Source organism: Pezoporus flaviventris, unplaced genomic scaffold, assembly GCF_033815535.1.
Source record: "Pezoporus flaviventris isolate CSIRO_AGI_PZ_B2104156 unplaced genomic scaffold, CSIRO_AGI_Pfla_v1 ptg000031l, whole genome shotgun sequence".
NCBI classification, from domain to species: Eukaryota; Metazoa; Chordata; class Aves; order Psittaciformes; family Psittacidae; genus Pezoporus; species Pezoporus flaviventris.
The window spans coordinates 24,201,513-24,222,470 of NW_026892579.1; the positions used below are offsets into that span (position 1 = coordinate 24,201,513).

The window sequence follows — 20,958 nt, forward strand, 5'->3', positions numbered from 1 at the left end:
CAGTCATGTTTCCAACAAATTATTTACTATATAAACAGTTTATAGAATTTCAAGCACTCACTTTCTCATACACTCTTGACTTTGTTAGACTGGAGGAGAAAGTGAAACAGAATGAAATAAGAAGCTCAGAAGAGCTGTTTGCCCTTCAACAGTAACATTTTTACAGCAAAACACAGCCCTGTATTGCAACACTGCTTACTACGAGGAGCCCTTGGAAGAGAACTGACATATGGTACAGAGATAACATTTGTCCGCTGAAAGGGTGTTGGGACACAGCTGCTAGTTAATATAGGAGGGGAAAACAAAACTGTAATGCAGAAGAAAGTAGAAGAAATTCTTTAGGTAAACTAAACGAGTATTTCATTTCTTTAAGAATTCAAATATATTCTAATAACTGCATGATGTGGTTTTTGGTTCTAAGCAGACATTATCATTTTAGTAGATTTGAGACTATTAGAGTCTTCACAACTACAAACAGAATCATAGAATCATAGAAATACTTCAGTATCTGTTATCAAAAGCATAAAATAACAGTATGATTACTGAAAGACAATGTTTATACAAGATGATATCACAAATAAGACAATTTCTAAGACATCACTAATGAAAAAACCCTTACTGTTGCTATTTCTTCCAAAACTTTCCTGAGAATTATGTGATACACATAATGGCAACACAAAGTCTAATTTGTATAATAATAATTTCCATAAAAACTGTAAATTGAAACTGCCAAAACTACTGGTGCCAAAGCATCTTCTAGTAAATAGTTCTATGCCTTTTTGTACAGCTGAAAAGTTTCTGAACAACCACCCTAATATAAGAGCGCAGCACACTAATGAGGAGCTCCAGAAACAGTCCCCTCCTTTGTTTCACGACAATTACCATCCTGTGAATTTATCTGAATATAATGCACCTTTTCTGTAATCTGATTTATTCGGACTGCAACTTTCAAGCCCCTCAAGTTTTATTTCACCACTACCAGCACCTCCTACGTGGGTATTACATTTCCCTTTAAAAACATTACTAACCTGGCTGTAGAGATCATTTCTAGGGTATCAGATCAGTGAAGTATCACAGTGATACACAGGTTTTTCCTTAGTGACTGTGGCACTGCAAAGTTATATCCCCAGACTCACACACACTGCTAAATCAGACTAATAAGTAGGCTTATCACAGTAACACACAGAAAATGTAGACTCACCTCTAGTTTAAGCAAAATTAAACATCATCTACGTTATAATCCTTAGCAAGCAGACGGCACTACAGCAGCTTCACCTTTGTTTAAATATCTTGTGCTCCTTCTGGTAAGAATAAATCTCTGGGGTCCTGGCGCTGCCTCTCACTTGTTCTCCTGTAACCACTTGGCACTGCAGCACTGTGAGGAATGATCAAGTTGCTTCACTCACAAATTCCTTTTACAACTGTGATTACATTATAGGGCCTTGCAGTGAAAAGAGTACTGAGTTACCTGCCAGCTAGCACTTCATAGTATATTGCTGAAAGGTTAAAAAATTCAGTCAGCAGTGTATTTTCTGGTGATGTGCAAGTAGAGAAGAGCACAAAATATTCTTGGCAACCTTGGCTGATGCATTCTTTTAACACTGCTGTTCTGAAATGGATGAGGAGAATAAGATAAACCCAGAAACACATTTCTCTATCTGGGTGATTTTGACTCATTCGTCATGAATTTTGGTACAAAATCACCTGAATGATTTCAAAGCTGAGAAAGCACTTGAATGAAATGAAATTAGCATTAAACAGTTGTGTTTCAGAAAAGTCTTAATGATGTTACTGTCTTGGACGGACTGGAACACATCAAAGTTTCATTGTTTCTGAAAGCCCATGTGCATTCTGTGAACACAATGTTTCAATTACTCTTTTCATCTTTAAACTTCATTCTGAGGAAAGAGACTTTACCATGTGGTTATTTCCATGTCAAATCGGTCAGTTTTCCTAATACTCTATTCTGAAAAAGTAATACGCTTTCCTCTTGCTACAGTTCAGAATCAATTAATTTGACACATCTTTTCAACTTGGCATTCAAGCACTGTAGGGACTGAGGCTCCTTCAGTCTCTTTTACAAATAAAGGAGGTCCCCAACATAATGTACATGGTAAACTGGGTATCAGATTGATTAAAGATAGAAAGGGGAGCAGAAATGACTTTGCATTCGTCAAATGAAAAAAAAGAAAACTATTTCAAGGAGAATGATAATAGGGTGAAAAATGAAAAACATGCATGCAATAAATTTCTCCCCAGTGGATCTTTGAGTTATAGGGAAGTTTTGATTATTTAGTGTAAAATGATTAACGAGAAAAATATCACAAATTATATTGCATGTTCCAGCTAATAAACATGTAACAGGATTTATGATTGCAAATACTGTATAGGTGACTAACAAATTCAAAATCCTCTGCAGCAGGGATGCAGCATATCTCATATCACACCTCTGCAGAAATGCCTGCCTATATTCGTTGCACAGGCCCAGGTTTCTTATGTAATGCAATGGTTAAAGTAATTTGTATCGTCTTGCTCTGCAGTAAGCATTTAGAAATGATGCTCAGAACACCACATAGAAGGTGGCTTACCACCTTTTTGAAAAACACGTAGTTGTATGATATGCAATTCAATCATACAAATAAATGGAAAGATTTTCATTCCAAAGATAAGTACAGTGCCATGGAAATAATGAAATGATGATGTTGGTAGTTGCTAATGTGTGCATGTCACCCACCTGAGATACTCCTTCAGTATGTGCATGGCAAAGGCTCCTAGACCAGCCTGCCACACTGAGCAGTTTTACATTGCTGCACTTATGTCAAGTGTACAGAAGTTCCCTCCCTATGCCCCAAGGCTCTTGCTTGGGGAAACTCAACACAAGTTTAAAGTTTGTATAAAAAAACCCATGGAGAGAAGGCTTTCACACCACAGGCTCCCAGAAGGCCCCCAGTTTGGTCACAGCCTTTCTTCCTTTATGCTCATTTCTTCTTCTGGTCCCAGGAGAAAAAAGCTCCTTATATTTCTTATTTGTATGATCAAAACCCCTTTCTAGAATTATAACTGTGTCATAGTTCAACCCCAGCCAGCAACCTAAGCCCCACAGAGCCGCTCAGTTGATCCCCTCCCAGTGCAATGGGGGAGAGAATGAGAAGGGTAAAAGTGAGAAAACTCACGAGTTGAGATAAAGACTGTTTAACAGGGAAAGCAAAGCAAAAGCCACGTGCACAAGCAAAGCAAAACAAGGAGTTCATCCACCACTTCCCATCGGCAGGAAGATGTTCAGCCATCTCCAGGAGAGGAGGGCTCCATCATACCCAGCAGTTACCTGGGGAGACCAATGCCAATCCAAACAATCCCCCTTCCTTTTTCTTCCCCAGTTTTATATGCTGAGCATGATGCCATATGATATGACATGATGCTCCCTCGAGTCAGCTGGGGTCAGCTGTCCCAGCTGTGTTGCCTCCCAACTTCTTGTGCACCCACAGCCTACTCGCTGGTGCGGTGAGGTGAGAAGCAGAAAAGGCCATGACTCTGTGTAAGCACTGCTCAGCAATAGCTAAAACATCCCCATGTTATGAACACTGTTTTCAGCACAAATCCAAAACACAGCCCCATACCACCTACTGTGAAGAAAATTTGCCCCAGCCAAAACCAGCACAAACTGTCTGACCTGTTCTGCTGGATGTGTAACAGTTCCATTACTGCAGGAAGAGGGAATCTGAGCTCCAATGCGTCTTGAAATATTAGGGTCAGCCTCTCTCCAGAGTAAGTTTTTCCGGGCAACCTCCAAAGTACCAGACCCTAAGACAAACTTTCATTAAACTTTCTACATTGCTAAACACAAATCCACATGTTGTTTTTACAGCCTTGTTAGCACAGCTGTACCTTGTATCGCCACCGGTGATCCCACTGAAGTTTCAGCTGCAGTAAAATGCAATCATGCTCTTCTTCAGCCAAAGTGCTTGTGCTAAGGTGTGCTCCACTTACAAGTTTCTTTTAAAATATGACTATACAGTAAAGTCCCAAGCCAGCTACACTGCAATGACATACAGACCTCCCTCCCGCATTTGAGGTCAGCCCAGCTAACAGCTGCCAGAAGGGAGGCTAAAAAACTCAGGAGAGGCTCCTTGTTCAGTCAGCTAGAGTTCAAATCCACTGGTGCAAAATTTATCTTTTTTAATCAGCTTTTTATTCACAGTAGTAGTGAAGGCAGGTAAGTAATGTGAGTCACTGAACGCTTCTGCTTTAAAACAGCTGTTTGTGGCATTAAATTCAAACTGGTTTCTTTCAGTTACAGCAGTCAGTATGTAAAAACACGTACGGACTTGGGCAGTGGATCTGAGCTAGATAAACACTGCGTAACTCTAAGATATAATTGTTCCTTTTGTGTTTATATTATTGAAAGTGGACAATGGTATACAAAAGCTCAGTTTAGAGACAGATCGTTCAGCCAGACTTCCCAAATGAATCCTCTGGCATAACTCTGCACACAGTATTGCTCGTTTATGTCCATTATCAAATAGACAGTGAGGAAAACTCTATTGGAAAGACATAAGGGCCACAGAACACACTAGCACAAAAAATTGCCGCAGCATCCGTAGTGGTTTGATTAATAGGCAAAGTAAGGAGAGACGTGAGATAGTAGGATTTCTGATAACAGCATGCCTTGCGCTATTAAAAATGAATCCAGGCTATTTTTGCAGGTTCTTATGGCTGTCCATTTCTTATTCTCCTCAGGTCTCCTTTCTGGGTTGCAGACCTTGCCTAGCAAGGAAGCACTTGCCTTTCTCAAAGGCAAAGGAGATAAGACAACAGTCAACAGACACCACGTAGAAAGGATACCGATACAGGAAGAGTTGTTCTGTGTTTAAACTGGTAAATTATGCTAAATTTAATTACAAAGCAATATTTTTTTATTGCCACTCTTGGCTTGATTGATAATAGATTTCTCATATAATTAGTCTGTAACAAACATGATAAAAAGCTAAGAAAAATAAAAGCAAAAGGGAGAATTAGCCATATGTTAAAAATTAATCTTTGAGAGCATCTGAAATAGCGCCAATGAAAGTAAGCAGACAGTCAGTGTTTACCAAATTTTAAAGCCCTTTCAAATACAAGGCAGGATGAGATGGAAAAAGAAAACGAAATGGTGCTAATAGAGCCTCTCTCTATGGAAAAGAACATCTCCCTCCCAAATTTCTACTTATTTCTGAAGTGAAAACACTTCTAAACTGCTATGCCAACTAAAATACAGGGTCACTTGAACTACAATTTTAATGCAATGGTGCAAGCATATTAGTAAGTTTAATGATCAAATGCACTTGTCTTGAACTAATATGATATCTGCAAATGTTGCTCAATGTATGCCAATAAAAGACATTACAGTATAATATGAAGCTCATTCCAGTACTTCTGAACTATTTAGCAGGCCAGTTTCCCCTCTCTATATTATACAAAAGCAGAGGTTAAGATTGAGCATTAACCTTTCTTGCTGTTTGATACAGAAGGCACTGACAAACCTGTAACAGATGAAGAGATGACAACCATTTTAAAATAAAGTGGACAACAAGAATTGCATGTGAATACTGGCACCAAAGAAAATGAGAAGGAGCAGCAGGAAACTGAACAGCTCAGTATGAAGGGCAACTTTCAAATCCACAGCATAAAACCAAATGTGAATATCTACAATAATCAATCAGACAGTCTGAACCACCAATTTTGAAATCTAAATTTACTTGCAGATAGCATATAGAAATATGGTTCCCCAGAGTACATGGCAGAAAACGAAAATATGGTAAGCAAACCTTATTTTCATGGTCCTAGGTTTACTGTCAGTAAAACAGAACTTGCCTTTTACAGTAATTTTAGTCTCCATCTTAGCACAGAATAACTCAAGCCAAGCAGTAACACTATTTCCAGGGATTTCAATATATATTAGCTCATGGATGAAGATCATAAAATACAAAAGTAAAACAAACTTGCCTTTCATAGCAGGATTACACCATGGTGCTTGAATCTTGTAGAGCTAATGGTCTGGAGGTCAGGCTCTTTAGAACAGATGCACTAATCTCCTATTATCTGTATATTACACAATTCCAGATAGTATTTTTTTCTTGGAACTGACAGATAAAGCTCTATTTGTTGCTCAGGATTACTATGATCATTAATGAGAGTGCTTTTTGGGTGTGTTCACAGTGTGAGAGCTTAGCTGTTACTGAGTACAGGTTGCTATATAAATAGTAATGGCGAGTTAAACAGTAGGCAGAAATAAGACACGTAAATTCTATGCAGGTAAGATATTGTCAAAATAAGGATTAAACACAAGATATCCACAGAAATAAAGATTGCTATATACAATATAAATCAAAATCACAGAAGGTAAAAATTAAGTTCATGATCTTGCTCTGAAATGAAATAGTTTGTGGAAACATGCAATTTTGTTATTATAGCCTCTATAGCGTATCAGATTTTAAAACTCCGTAAGTACAACAGAACCTAACATGACAGAAATTGGAGAGAAAACAACACACAATAAAATGTGCATAAACCCTACCTCATTTATATAAAACTGATATTACTAGCCTCTACAGAAAGTAAAGACTGGATGGACATAATAATACTAGCTAATTGGCAGGTATTATTTCACACAGTATTTTTTCTTGGAACTGACAGATAAAGCCCTATTTGCTGCTCAGGATTACTATGATTATTAATGAGAGTGGGTTTTTTGGGGGTATGTTCACAGTGTGAGAGGTTAGCTCATACTGAGTACAGGTTGCTGTACTCAGCTTCTAATAAAATCATAATGAAAGATGATATCAAGAGCATGCAAATATCACAAAATAAAATAATATGACATGTTAAATGATACAGCTACTGCCAGAATAAGAAATGATGTAGAAGCAGCTTTGAATAAGCTTAAGTAACATACATAGTATAATATTTCAGAGCCTTTAAATAATAATAATTGTATGCTATTAAACACACCATTTTTAGACTATAAAATATATCAAAAATAATATGTCAGGTATTAGAAAGAGGTTATTTTTGAAAAGGAGACTGCAATCAAAGGATTTATCCTATCCATTAGTGATGCAGCACTGAAGATATGTAATGAAAACAATCCCCAGTTTCTTTTGAAGTGTTTTGATGCGTGTTTCAGTGGCAAGAGGAGCCAATATCACCGAAAGATGACTCAGACCTAAAAATTATTTTACTTTTAATTTTTTTCTTACAATGTGCCAAATTGCCTACAGTTTCCAAAATAACAGCTATATTCACAACATCTATTTTCCTTACCTTTAAAGGCATGTATTTAATTTTTAACAATAATAAAAAACTCCCATGTTCTAGAGGAAAATTGAAAGCATTTCTCTCAAGTCAAGAGCTTCCAGTATGTAGTTGGAAAAGTTCTTAGAATAATTCATGTTTTCTTCCACCAGAATTTTTAAGTAAAAGCAATCTTTCTAACCCCTGATTGGACACAATCATTGAGTGGTGGTCTTTCTCTGAAGATTGCACTATGTTTATGCCGAGTTGGGAAAGAGGAACGTGTACAATGAAGACCAAAACTTTTTCAAAGGCTTTAACTTTACTATACATTTTTCTGTCATCTTCAGAGGAACTTTGGGCTATACGGGCTCACTCACTTTATCAAACTAAATATAAAAGCATGGGTAATTTAAAACAAATCTAAAGTGCATGGTCCTAGTAAATCCTTCCTTTCCTCTGTATCTGGAAGAAGTAGTTTTTTGTGTCTTAAGACACTGATGACTGTGTCTTAAACTTATGCACAAATGCCTACAGAATTTTCACCAAGGGCCAAGTTCATCATATGTAGATCTCCATGTGACTATTCCCTGTGAAACATACATCGGCCTGGACCTCTGGGTACTTAATGCATCGTATTTAAATAAAGCTTCCAATATGTTTGTAATGTGACAATATTACAACATGTAATTGTATTACAACAGTATTTCAACCGTGAGGAAAATAACACACTTTAGAAACCAAAGTCAACTTTCCCACAAAATCCTGGTCTGGCACAATGGTGCCTGTAAATTTGAAATAATTACAATTACCTAGTTAGTGTGATATAATTAATAGAAGATACTGTTATGTGTTTAATATAACTCACAATCCATGAGTTTATAGTATGTTCTGTTCTATTAATCCCAACACCACAATAATAAATAAAGCACCAACCGAGTATCAGGGTGAAATTCTGGTCTGCTTTTCATCAGAATAACAAAGGGAAAGGAGAACACCTGGTATTCATAAGTGATGTCTTACCATGCCATCTTTGTATTCAGCAAGGGAGATAACCACAGTATTTTGATGTATTTTGTAAAGACAAATTATTACAGTGATCAGCTATTATTTTGATAGAAAAACTAGCAATCTGAATAGAAAGATGTTGTTACAGATTGTTCAGCACTGTGCTGTCAGTAAGATAAATGTTCCCATGTTACGCTCTGAAGTGCAAAACATGAGCTGAAAGAACAGTCAACACAAAGTGACTATAAACAGACATTTTCAAGGTTACCCATGAAGGATGAATCTTTTTGTAATTTTGTAATGAGCTCCTCACATATGCATTTCTTCACAGTTAATCAAGTTCACCACATTAAAAGATTTTTAGGGATCTTTCTTACAGTGAGTCCTGTCTCAGCTTGCGATCAAAATACCTTTTATAATAATATCACTAAAATATGTCAAGCAATCATGTGCCACTACTTGCTCATTTAGCTAATTTTACGCTGCAGAGAACAATCTATTGTATTAACCTTTAGAGCGAGTCCTTCCTGGTAGAGTATTTAACTGAACTCCCCCAAATAAAACATTCTTACTAAGAGGACACAAGAAACGAAGATGCTAAATGAAGGCAAGGATGAATGTATGCACAGCCCACATTACATCCCAGCAGCACAGAGGTGAGTCCTACTATAAAACGGTGTGGGGGTCAAACATATTGCTTTTAGCCATAGATTCAAATTTCAAGAAAGCCAACACTGTCCTAGTTTGCATTGTAAACATTACACACTTTAATACATGGACATTTAAGGTCCCACAGAATGTCTGCTTAAAACAATACTCCTAACTAAAGATTACACACGTGCTCTCACACATACACACATACACTCTGTGGATGTTCAGGGCTGCTTCTTTCCAGCACCATTTCAGTGAGATTACTGTATCTCTTATAACGTGCCTCTAGGTACTTTACAGTCAGAAATAATTTTTAATCTAGTAATTACAGTCATCAGTTTTTTGGAAGTCTTGACTCTTCTGCAGACTGTGAGACTTTCAGTAGGTCACTTCCAGTCCTGGAGTTCACTCCTCAAATGGGACGATGGCACTTACCATTCCTTTGTAAAATGCTTTAAGGTCTATGACTGTCAAGAATGCAAAGAACAAAGAATTGTTGCTACTATTATAGAGCTCTGACATGAACTATAAAAGTCAGAACATAAATAAAGAATGTATATAATAAATCGCACTACAAAGCGAAGTTCAACAGTACATGTTTACATAGCAGCCATAGCAGTTCTTGCTCCAGTTGGAATTGCAAAATTACTGCTATACTGCTACTGCAACTCTGAACAGGATGGAAAACTTTGGACAACAAACAGAAAAAACTAACCTGCAAAAGGTCATCCATTTATCCTACAGAACAGTCATACCGAGATACCAAATTCTTGAGTCTGGAAATTAATGAGATTTTTCAGCACCAAGCTCTTAACAGCAACTGATTTCTTAAAACTAAGTATATGCCACCAACAAAAGAGAACTTTTTATGAAGCAAGAGAAACTACCTCTGTACGTCACATGCTGATTAGCATGCATGTGGGAAGAAGGAAGGTCTTTAAGTGAAAAAGAAATGCTGCGATGTAAAGCATCAGAGTTCATTTCTCTATTTTGCAACTTCATTTAATTCATAGCTCTTTTATAACACACTATGATCCTACTTCTCCATGGCACATGGCTTCTGTTATAAGTACTGCCAATACTGTAGTGATGGGTACCATGTAAACACAGATAGCATAAAAGAGAAGAAAGTCAGGAGATGCCACATCTTTCACCCTAACCTGGCATCATTCAGTCCTTCTTTTGGGACCAATCATTGATCCAGCTGGACACTGGACTTGCCTCACTGTTTCTACTCCTCACTTTTAACTCAACTAAAATTTATGTTGTCCAAATATTTTTTCCCTTTCAACAACAGACTATTTGCAATTATATGTGAAAAGCAATATTAATATGATAGTAAAAAAGCACAGTATGAATAAAAGCATTAACATTCAAAAGTTATTCCCCTCCCAGTAAAACTAAGATAGCTCATCATACCAGCACCAAGCACAAAGCAACACTAGATGAACAGCAGCACACTGTGACTTGCTGTGCTCACTGCCTTTTGAAAACAAAAAGCAAGATCACATTTCCAGCTTGTAGAAACTGACAATGTCACATAATAGAAAAAAAGGAATAGTCTTGTTAATGGTATGCTAAAAAAAAAAAAAAAAAAAAGAATAGTATAATGAGTGAAAGTACTTACATTTTCATCATAAACAAGGTATCACAGGACAATGCTGTTATTACACAGTCTGGTTGACTGATGACAAAGTATGAAAGGCTTGAATCATGACGGTTGTGCTAAGAGCACAGCTAATTAGAGTTACAATAAAATTACAATTCACTCTTGTTTCCATCCACACAGTTATTCAATTTTTGGTTTGACTGGAAAGATTTGTATCAATTACATAGTGTTAGTAATGATGATGACATTTGCTTATCAGAAAAGGTAAGATATTTAAGGAGACCATAAGACTTAAAACTGCCTTCCCTTATTTCTTCTGATTTGATCACATTTAAAACAATTAAACAATGAACTTATTGAAAGCTTTTCATGCAGTACTTTTCTTCCAAGGCTGACAATCTCACTGTCCTTTATATAAATAATGGCTCCCTTCATGCAAGCAATTAATAAAAAAATATAAAATAGACACAGACATGTATGTAACTCTTGATTAGCATTCACACACACACTTAGAAAACCCTTAGACAGTTTTACATCTGCAACCAAATCCTGCTGCTCTTATGGATGCTGAGCAATCAACTGAGCAAAAGAGAGAAACCACTTATGAGGCAGAGAATTACTTCAGGGAGAGCCTGAACCTTGGCTAATATGGGAACTTGGGATCCCATCACATTTCTTGCCATTGTTCCCAAGCTGGCCATACACGTCTCTCCCCTTGAAGCACAGTATAATGTAAAAGCCTGTACCCAGGCACAGAGCATAAAAATGCTGCCTGAACAAAAATAAATGAAGCTATATTTGCATCTACATAAGTGCTGTTAAAGTAAAACTGTGAGCTGCTACTCAAATCCACCACAGTTTCTATGTCACCTTCTCAGTCACTTTTCCTCCTGGATTCCCTTGTCAGTGACAATGTTTCATCTGTTAAGAGATAAGTCCTGACCTGGATCCGTAGTCCCTGCATAAAATACATAAAAATTGCCTGTTCCAACACATACCAGAGATGACAGCTCTCTTCTTGCTGTGGTATGAGCCTGTTGCCAGATTTGTGAGCTTTTTCACAGGAGAAGTTAGTGCAATACGAATGCAACTTGGTTCTGTCATGCCAGCTCTCGGAGTGGTTGTGCCTCACAAGGGATATTACTGAGGCTCCAGAGAAAGAGTCTGGTTCCTGGATCGGATACTGTGTGTGTCCTCTCTGAATTGCTTCACATCGCTGTGGAGTACCTCCACCAAGGCAGAAGAATCAGGTTCTTAACCTGATATGCCTCTAAGGTGAAGACAACTGACTCCCTCAAAATGTTTTCCTGGTAAATTATTCCTTTCCTAACTATTAACACTAAATTGCAACAGAATACTTTTAGTATGCAAAAACCAAGCCAACCCCATTGTGTATACACCCTGGAGTTTGTTTTCAATGCCCCTAGAACATCTTCCCCCATTAACATTTTAGTCATTTTGGAGCCCAGACTGAAGAAAGCAGATGAGCCTTGTCAAATAAATCCCCTCACCCTGCCCTGATCATGAACTCTAGAAAATAGTTGCTCAGGCAGGAGAAAAGATGGTTAGTAGGATAATTTTCAAAGCAAGAGTGATGGGTAAAACTGATTTACTTTTATACATAAATCTTAGGTCACATCCATACCTAATTCAGTGTCACAGTCTGGCCAAACTCTGACAGAGAACACTTCATATCATCAAATGTAATCAAACAGCAGAGCTATAAATAAAGCCATCAGCAGCCATGTAAAAGCAAAGCTAATCAGAACAGCTGAGACTGCTCCCTGGGGGAGCTTTTTGGATATTTGAATCTGTTTTATAAACAGCAAATCCACTTGCATGTACCTGAGCTAAGATAATTCATCAATCTGACAAAATTCTATTCTGAGATCAGAGAAATCATTACAAGTAAATGGATTCCCAAGACACTGATTTTTATCCCAAAGACACAAAAGCCACCATTAAACCCACCAACTTTCAACAGTGTTTCACACTGGTATTTTACAAGCACCATTTAAAACTGAAGTTACCCAGTTAATCCAAGCTTCAAAAAACCAGAAACTGGGTGTCTGTTTTGGGCAGCCACTCTATTTTACCTTATCTTATCTTGTCTTGTCTTGTCTTGTCTTATCTCAGATGTAAGATAAAGCAGAAAGACAACTGCTTCCTCTACGCTTAGCATTAAACCTCTTGAATGCTTATTGTCTGACCGCACTTGGGAGCTGTAAGCCATGATGAAACAGGAGAGGAGGCAGCAAGAATGCTCAAAGAAGAGTGAAGCGGTTTGTCTTCTGCACTGAGAGTGCAAAGAGGCAGTATCTCACACTGCTTCCTCATACAGACTCTTCTGATTGGTTTCCTTCTTCAGTAATATCCAATCTTGCATTTTTCAGAAGCTAGGAGGAATGTGTGGGCAATTCTGACTAGTCAAGCTTCCATCACACAAGGAATTTCTGCTGGGATTGCCAGACACCTAGAGCTTCCCAGAAGAAAAACATCTCATTTCTAAGATTTCTTGTACAGCAACACTTTTGAAGCTATCAGGCATCAGACACTCAATTTTTGCAATATGAAAAATGACTATATTGGTAAATGAAATAAACTCTCAATGAGAGTCTGTCAGTGAGCATCAAGGACTCTTACAAATACTACGTAATTGCAAAGCAATTCTCAGGTAAGTTATGAAGAGACATACACAACAGATCATCATAAAAAAAATTATAGCCCTCTAGTTTACTCTTTCAGTACTTTGAATGTTTTAAGTCTATGACACTGCAGTTAAATATTTGTAGACTTCAGCATGAAAAAATCTAAACAATTGTCAAATTTTAGTAAATGCAAGGAAGTTCAGGGATGAACCTTCCAACAGAGACCTGAGGATATATAGGAGCAATATGGTCTAAGTAAGTAACTATATCGAGGTCTGTACAACAGGAAACAGTAATTTAACTTCATTATTGCACAGTATTTTCAGGCCTTACTCAGAGTAAGTTATGTGAAACAACTGATATACATAGCACCCAACAATGCAATAGAAATCAATACAGATTTAAACAAACAACATTTTATACTACTGGTCCCCTTCTGGAAGTCATATTACCATCACACTCTCAAAATCACATGCTTATCAAACTATAGAAAATTCGGCATAATGTTAAAAATGCTAATGAAACTGTAAACATATGCCACAGCTGATAAAAATATTTTCACTTTGACAGCAGGGGCACAATTACTGAGAGATCCCAACCTCTCTGACTTAGTGAGCTGTTTCTTTCCTTTGTCTTTTCTTGACAATTTGGAGAAAATCTAGCAGATGCAACAAAGTGGCAAGTCAAATGGAGTGGCTAAAAATCACTGCAGTTTAATTTAAACACTTAAAATACCAGTACATGTACAAAAGAAAAGAAAAATCTAGTGTAAAAATAAAGAAACATATTCAAAGACAAAACCTCTGTTAAATTCTCACTAGTCTCCGACCAAATTCCTTAAAAAGAAATCATGCCTGGTATGTTTTGAAGAAAGTCATTCACACGCACACTGCTCATGAGAAGCGTTTATACATGAAGTGCAAGTGGATGCCACTGAAGAGCCTTGCTTTGTCCTGAAGAAGCAGAAATTCACTGAGTGCCTCAATCCCTTTTTTCCCATCTCTGTATATCGGATTGGTTGGCAGGAAGCAAGCTTGAACTAGCAAGTAATACGATGTACTTGTTTTCATCTCTTCTATCTTCGTTCTACTTTAAGACTTGCCAAATTGGTTATTACTTATGTTAATTTCATTTATATGCCATCTAAAGTATGAATTGGACTCTGGGCGATAAAAGTTATGCAATCAGAGATCAAACTCCTTTGTCACACTGTTTACATTAGACCGCTGCTCCTTCTTTTCTTGGAAGCAAAGTCAACATTGGACTGGCCAATAGCCCTGCCTAGCAGATATGCTGCCAGAGATGCACGTGGGAATGGGGCCAGTGGCTGTCCTTGTTTATGATACATCCCCTCCTGTCCTGCAATGTTGTTGTTATCTGGGTCTCAGACAGCTGATCCCTTCATGATCTGTAGAAAGTATTGGAGGACGGAGTTGCTTTTAGTACTGTACTTCAGGTGTGCTCAGAGAGAAGACACGCTGCACGCAGGGTGGCTGTTGCCATGACTCTTACCTATTTGCAATGCAGAGCTCCTACATGGGGCAACAATGTTCAACATGGCTTTGTAAAGCTGGGTGAAATTTTCAGCTAAATATTTTATTAGAATAACAAAAAAAGAAAAAGAAAAAAGAATAAGGGAGATTCAGCAACACTGAAGTGTTTCGTGAACTGACACATGCTCTATCTGATGCTGTCCGCATTTTGTTTTAAAATGTCATTCATGTTTCTTCCTATTTAAGGAAATACTCAAGCGGAATTGTGTCCTTTCAAGAGGGACACCATAAGCTGATTTCATATCATTTTTCACCCAACTTATGAACTGCCAAAAACCTTGAAAATTATTTTAAAAAATAAACCTAGGAATATTTTTTTTCATAATTTGAGTTCTGCATATTTCATTCCTTACGACACACAATTCAGGGTACCTAAGGGGCATTATCTGCATTGCAGACTCTATATAGATATGTATAAAGATTTTTTATAGACATTAGCATCATCAGCTGCAATAAAAGCAGCAAGCTTTATTGTTATCCTTATTATCATTATTAACCTTGAAAATCCCTTAAAGACACTTGATCCTCTTTTTGTCTTAGGTTACACTCACTGCTTTTCATTTGGATTCTGTTGCTAGCAGTTCTATTCCTAGCCAACAAAACCACTGAAAAAACCCTCAAAACCCATCTTCACATTCATATGTAAACTGCTAAACAAGAAATAGTGCTTCTGAATCTTTGCATGCAGCTAACTCCACTTTTTTTAAACTCAGCCCACTGCTATCTTACCATCAAATGTATGATTAAAACACCTTTATAAAGGCTGTAGAAAAAAAAACAACAAACCTTCAATATTTTAAAAAGTCAAAACTCTTTTTTTTTTTAATTAAAAAAAACTATTTTATAAAAGATCCAGGATCAAATAATATCTCACCCTTAATGGATTTAGAGATATGATACTTGTGTTTGAAATACTGTGCTGGATTCAAAGAATAGTCTCTGCCCATATTTAGATGCAAAGACCTACTTTGTCTTGACTGTAACTGTACTGAAGCAAACAAAATATTAAAGATGATCTGTAAAAAAAAAAAAAAGTGAAAAGAAAAATTCAGTTCTGTGTTTGAGGGGAAAAATTAAGAATGGTTAAAAAATATCTTTTACATTATTGCAAATTCTTCACTTACTTGAGAAAAATAATGCCATGAATGGTTTGTAAGAGATACTATAATGTACTGGCCATATTTCAAAGTTCTCTTTCTACAAAATATTTTGATCTGCTCTTTGAAACTGTGTTACAGTTATTAAAAAAAAAAGTATCAGGAAAAAGGCCATAGCGTGAGAAACTGCAAAATAAAACCAAAAAATTGTGACATCTTGAGCAGCCATTTGAGTAGATGATTGTATATGACAAGACAGTTCTGCCCTCCACCTTTCATACTTGGAAAAGCCCTGTGCAGATCCAGCTATTTCTATTTCTTTCCAGTTTTATTTCTATTCTTTCAAGTTTTAAACTAGATAGCTTGAGCTCCCAAATGAATGCTTAAAAATTGAATGAGTTGAGCCATGCTGAGCAGGCAATCTCATTCAAACAAAGATTAAAGCTTATGTTAGTTAAGAAAAAGCGTGCTTTGGAAAGGAAATAAAAATGATTTCAGGTCTCCTAAAATTAAGCTAGATCCCCTGACTCTAAACAAAGGGCGCTTTTTTCTTCTGTGAGACAGGAATTCATTCCTGTACCACAGAATGAGAGCATTCTTCCTGACTGCAGGTATTCTAAACCTTTCTAGATAATCCCACAAGTTCAAGAAAGCCAGAAACTGTGGACCTCATCAGGCAAGAAGTATATGAAGAGTAATAAAATTCAAATTTAAGGCTGACATTCTCTTACAGGTAGGCATTTATGCAGAAATGTTTAATGTGAAGTAGACTTTTTTACCCACTCTTGGTAGTACTTTGGCATCGCTCTATTTGCTTTTTCAGTCATAACTTTGATATTATTTCAACTCAGTATTTTTACTTCACAAAGTAAAACTTGTGAACAGTGTGAATCGAATAAAAAAGCAAATAAAAATTGTCTTCAAACACAGCTCAGTTAAATACAGTCAGAATTACCAGTAGGTATTCCTATAAAACACTTCATAAAAAGTACAACAGAAACATACCGAAGCTACACTTATTAAATACATTTGACATATTTTGAAATTATAGTTCTACAAGACATATATGACACAGCCAGCTAAAATCAAGATTATACGTTTGGAAAGCAGTAAATTCTCCTAAACACCGTGCTACTTATATATAGGAAATAGCCCAAACTTCTGTTATCACTGCAGTAGTATCTCTGTTTAAAATAATCTAGGTAGAAAGTGCAAATAGGAAAGCAAATGAATACTTTTGAGTACAAGTCAACCAACCACATAACAGAAGGCAGACAAAATTTATATTTCATGGAAAAGGAGAAGAGCCACATGTAACACAAACTCAGCAGAGCAGCAGGACAGTGTTTGAAAATACTAGCCCTTATTAGGAAATCTTCTGGAAGATGAGTAACTGGAACTGAATTATGTTTCTATTAAGGGTAGTGAATTCCTCAGCTAGACGGCACTGGTAAATAAAAGAGAACACGCTTACATTCACTCAACAGTTTCAAGGAATTAAGTATCATCACTAGAACAAAGAGTCCCTCTTACAAAAATAATCAGGCCTTTTTCTTTGTTTGCAGTATTCTTCTTCTTCATCCATTTGCTCCTTCCCCCCTCCTGCTGTATAAACATTTGAGTGCATGCAGGACCTCTATGAAGCTTTTGCTTGCTTCAGGGGACTGCGTTTTGCTGCCAGGGTGTCAGTTAAGTTTAGAGCCCAGATCCTGTCTTCGTCCCTAACGAACCCTGCTGCAGCACTACAGACTTTTTTTTAGCTTGGCTGAAAAGAAAAGTCCATTTAATGTTAATCTCCCTCCATCCTTCTTTTTGTGCAACAGAGCCATTGTCCTCACGAATCGCCGCAACGACGCAAACAAGTGCTAATGGCCTGCCCTGGGAAAAACAACAAACCGTACAGGGTAGGAAGGAGTCCCACGGAGATAATACTGAACAGCACAACAAGGCTAATGAGTGAGCTGCAGGACAGGGCACCGCACTTCGCTAGGCTGCAGTTACTTGTCAGGGACACACAGTCTAACATTAAGAAACATACTTGCAAAGTGTGCAGATTTCAGGTAACAGAACGGAGGTATCTGTAGGTAAGGAAGCTCATGTGTAAATGGTAGGTATCCTCAAAGAGATAAAACGCCCGATGCCAGCAAATGCGTGAAAATTCTCCTCTACGACACAGTGAATTACAGAAGACTAAACTAAACCTGTGGAGTAACTGCACGGCTGTAAACTCATGGGAATTCCGACTCTCAAGATAATTTTCTGAATCTACACTGGAAAAGTTGAGATCGTAGCATTTCAGCTGGATGAACAGGAGATGACAACAGAAAAGAACATCAGAAAAGAAATCCTATGAACACAGCAATGGGATATTAGATTAACCCCCCCAAAGTGCTGTTTTGTCCCTAGTGTGTTAAATGCTTTGAGAGGTTTAAGATACCTGTCTCTCTCTCCTGATAAAAACTTTACTGTAATTTCAAGACAAATACAAGATTTATTCATAATTTATAATCATTCTTATACCACAGTTTCTGATGGTGTTGCCCTTCAGCTTCAAAAACTCTTTTGCTTTTTAGATGTTTACTCTCATTGCATTCATACAGAAAAATCATAACCATGTTCCGCCTTCATTTTTATAGGCTGAACAAATCAGGCAATAAAGCATCCTTCAGGGTCTCAATTCCCACAGAAGTCCAGCATTCATTCTCTTGAATGCTGAGTGACCACTATTCCAGGTGAGCTGTCAGCTGGGCCTCATTCAGTGATGTTAACATTTTCATAGCTCTCCAAGCGAACGTCTTACCTGATGCACCCAGGATAGAATTTGCCTTTTCCCTGGCCAGATACTTACAAATAGCTTACATTCAGCCTGTGATTTTTATTATATCCATGCCTTCCTCCTCCTGCTGTTTTTTCTAGATAACAGAGAACCCAGACTGCATCTGGAAATTTTCATTAGTCATTCTGAAAGGAATGATCTTGCAATCTGCATTATCACATTTTTTCTGAGTTCTATTATTCTGGTCCTCAAGTTCATCCATCCTTCTGTATCACCTGGAACCAGCCTATTTTCTGAATCAGTATCATCAGCACATTCTATCAGCATACACACTATCTCTCATTAAAATATTAAAAAGATCTGCCTATGATTTTTATCTTAAAAGTCAGTAAGCACTCTCTGGCTCTTGTTTTAATAAAACCAGCTGATGCCTGCCTTCTAACGAGTTTGCTCCTGACATCCAGTATTCCTTCCTAATATTCATGCTTTCCACTCAGTCTAATAATTAAGAGACGATTTAGTGAAGGCTAGAAAAGTTTTCTGAACTTTTTTCTACCACTCAGCTTTCTTATCAAATAAATGTAATTTTTAAATAAACACAATTTCTTTCACAATCATAATAAAAGATATGAAAAAAATGTTGTGAGTTAAAAGAATCATGCTCAGAAATGCAGCTTTTTTATTGTTTATAATTGAAACTCAGACAATCAAAATGATTTGTGGGAAAAAAAGAAACCAACCCAGCCCACTGTAAGAAAAGGTTGTGAAAAAGTAATAAAATCATGAAAAGAAGCAATGGCTTTCTCAAGAAAGAAAACAAACAACCCCTCCTTATCCCAAAAGCCTCTACCCTCCAGTATATTTTACTTCTGATTTATTATCTGCTTTATCTGTCTGTACTATCTAGACCTGCATGAAACTTCTTGCTGCATCATAAAATTACTACAAGGATGGACAGAAAATTCTCTCTGCTAGTATTCCCAAAGATTATGAGAATGAAAACCTGAGATTTATTTTTTCCTAGCAGTGTCTACTCTGAAATGCTGTAGTTCTGAGCCTGAAAGACTGCTTTACTCTAATTAATTTCTGTGTTTCCCAGGCACTGTTATTTTTACCACATCATAGTTGTGCTTGCTAACAGTCATGAAGTACTTCCAGTGAACCATCATACTCTCCACCACTGGAGGACAATTTGTATAATGATGCAGTTGTCTTTTCTAAATATTCACCTAAACTTCGGTTATCCAACAAAACTGTAAGAGAAAGCCTTCTTAAGATCAGTCTCAGAAGGTGAACTGTTTTGAGCCAGTAATGGGGACAATATACATTCAAAGTCTCATCTTTCTCTTACATGAGATCATTAATATTTCTCAAGCAACATCAATCGAAAATTAGTAAGAATACTGACATTAATGGTGTTGAGCATCTTGGAAAACAGAAGTAGTCTCAAAGAACTAAGATTTGTAAAAAAATATAGAGCCCATGTCTCAAAAGGCTCACCAGTCGCATCTCTGGTAGTTTTGTTCATATTTATCTCAAAGCTGTTATTTTCAGTCTTTCTACCTGTACTGTTTAGTATGTTTCGGATCTTAAGTAAATATTCCCAAACTATGTTGCAATTCCTTTGAAATGCTTAGTCAATGCTTTTGACAGGAAAGTCATCAGAAGCGGAGTGGATAAAGAATGAAATTCCTTTAAGTCTTTCTTTTAAAACAAACCACAGCCAGCCATCCTTCCATTTGCCTTAAAGAGAAAAATCCGTCTTGCTGACTCAGCAGACAACTGTATCAGGCTGAGTATGGCATAGAGATGTGGCACTACCAAATCTCTGATAGAAAGATGGTGAGGATGTTGTGTCAGAATGGTTGCTAAGCACTGTTAGCACTTAAAAAGAACAAGAGAAGCATGCTCCTACTAGCAGATGACCTTTCTAAACCTCCAGCTGCTGACCAGGGGTTAGAAAGTAAAAGGATGGAAGCCTTTCACCTTCCTAAGTCATACCTCTGCATGCACCAGGAGACCTGAGAGGGATCTAGGAATAGGAATACTTCTGTTTATTTGAGATTGAGCTTTTTCTGTTCTCCAGAACTGATCTCACTGGTGACCATTACCTATATCCACTTTGAAATGTATTATTATGTCTCTATTTATGGTACAAATTCTGTAACAAAATTCTTTCCTCCTATGCCAGCAGTTTTTATCTCTTTTAAAAACAAACCCAGGACCCCAAATCAAAATGCAGGGATCAATACTGCCCTCAGTCACTTAGTGGTTGGGAACTAATATAAGAATATCTTTAGGGCAATAAAGTGCTGTATCACAAAATCAGAACAATAGATGATGCTTT

General features: G+C 37.1%; 1 protein-coding gene across 27 annotated transcripts in view; it reads right to left on the reverse strand.

Annotated features, from left to right (window-relative positions):
• Positions 1 to 20,958, reverse strand: part of RIMS1 (regulating synaptic membrane exocytosis 1) — a 303,442-nt gene that overhangs the window by 15,776 nt on the left and 266,708 nt on the right. The window contains exon 1 of one of the 27 annotated variants that reach the window (XM_061460506.1): positions 1,202 to 1,610. The exons of the other annotated variants lie outside the window; for them this stretch is intronic. The gene's annotated coding sequence lies outside the window, so the exon portion shown is untranslated. Of the gene's footprint in view, positions 1 to 1,201; positions 1,611 to 20,958 lie in introns of those variants that run through there. 27 annotated transcript variants of the gene reach the window in all.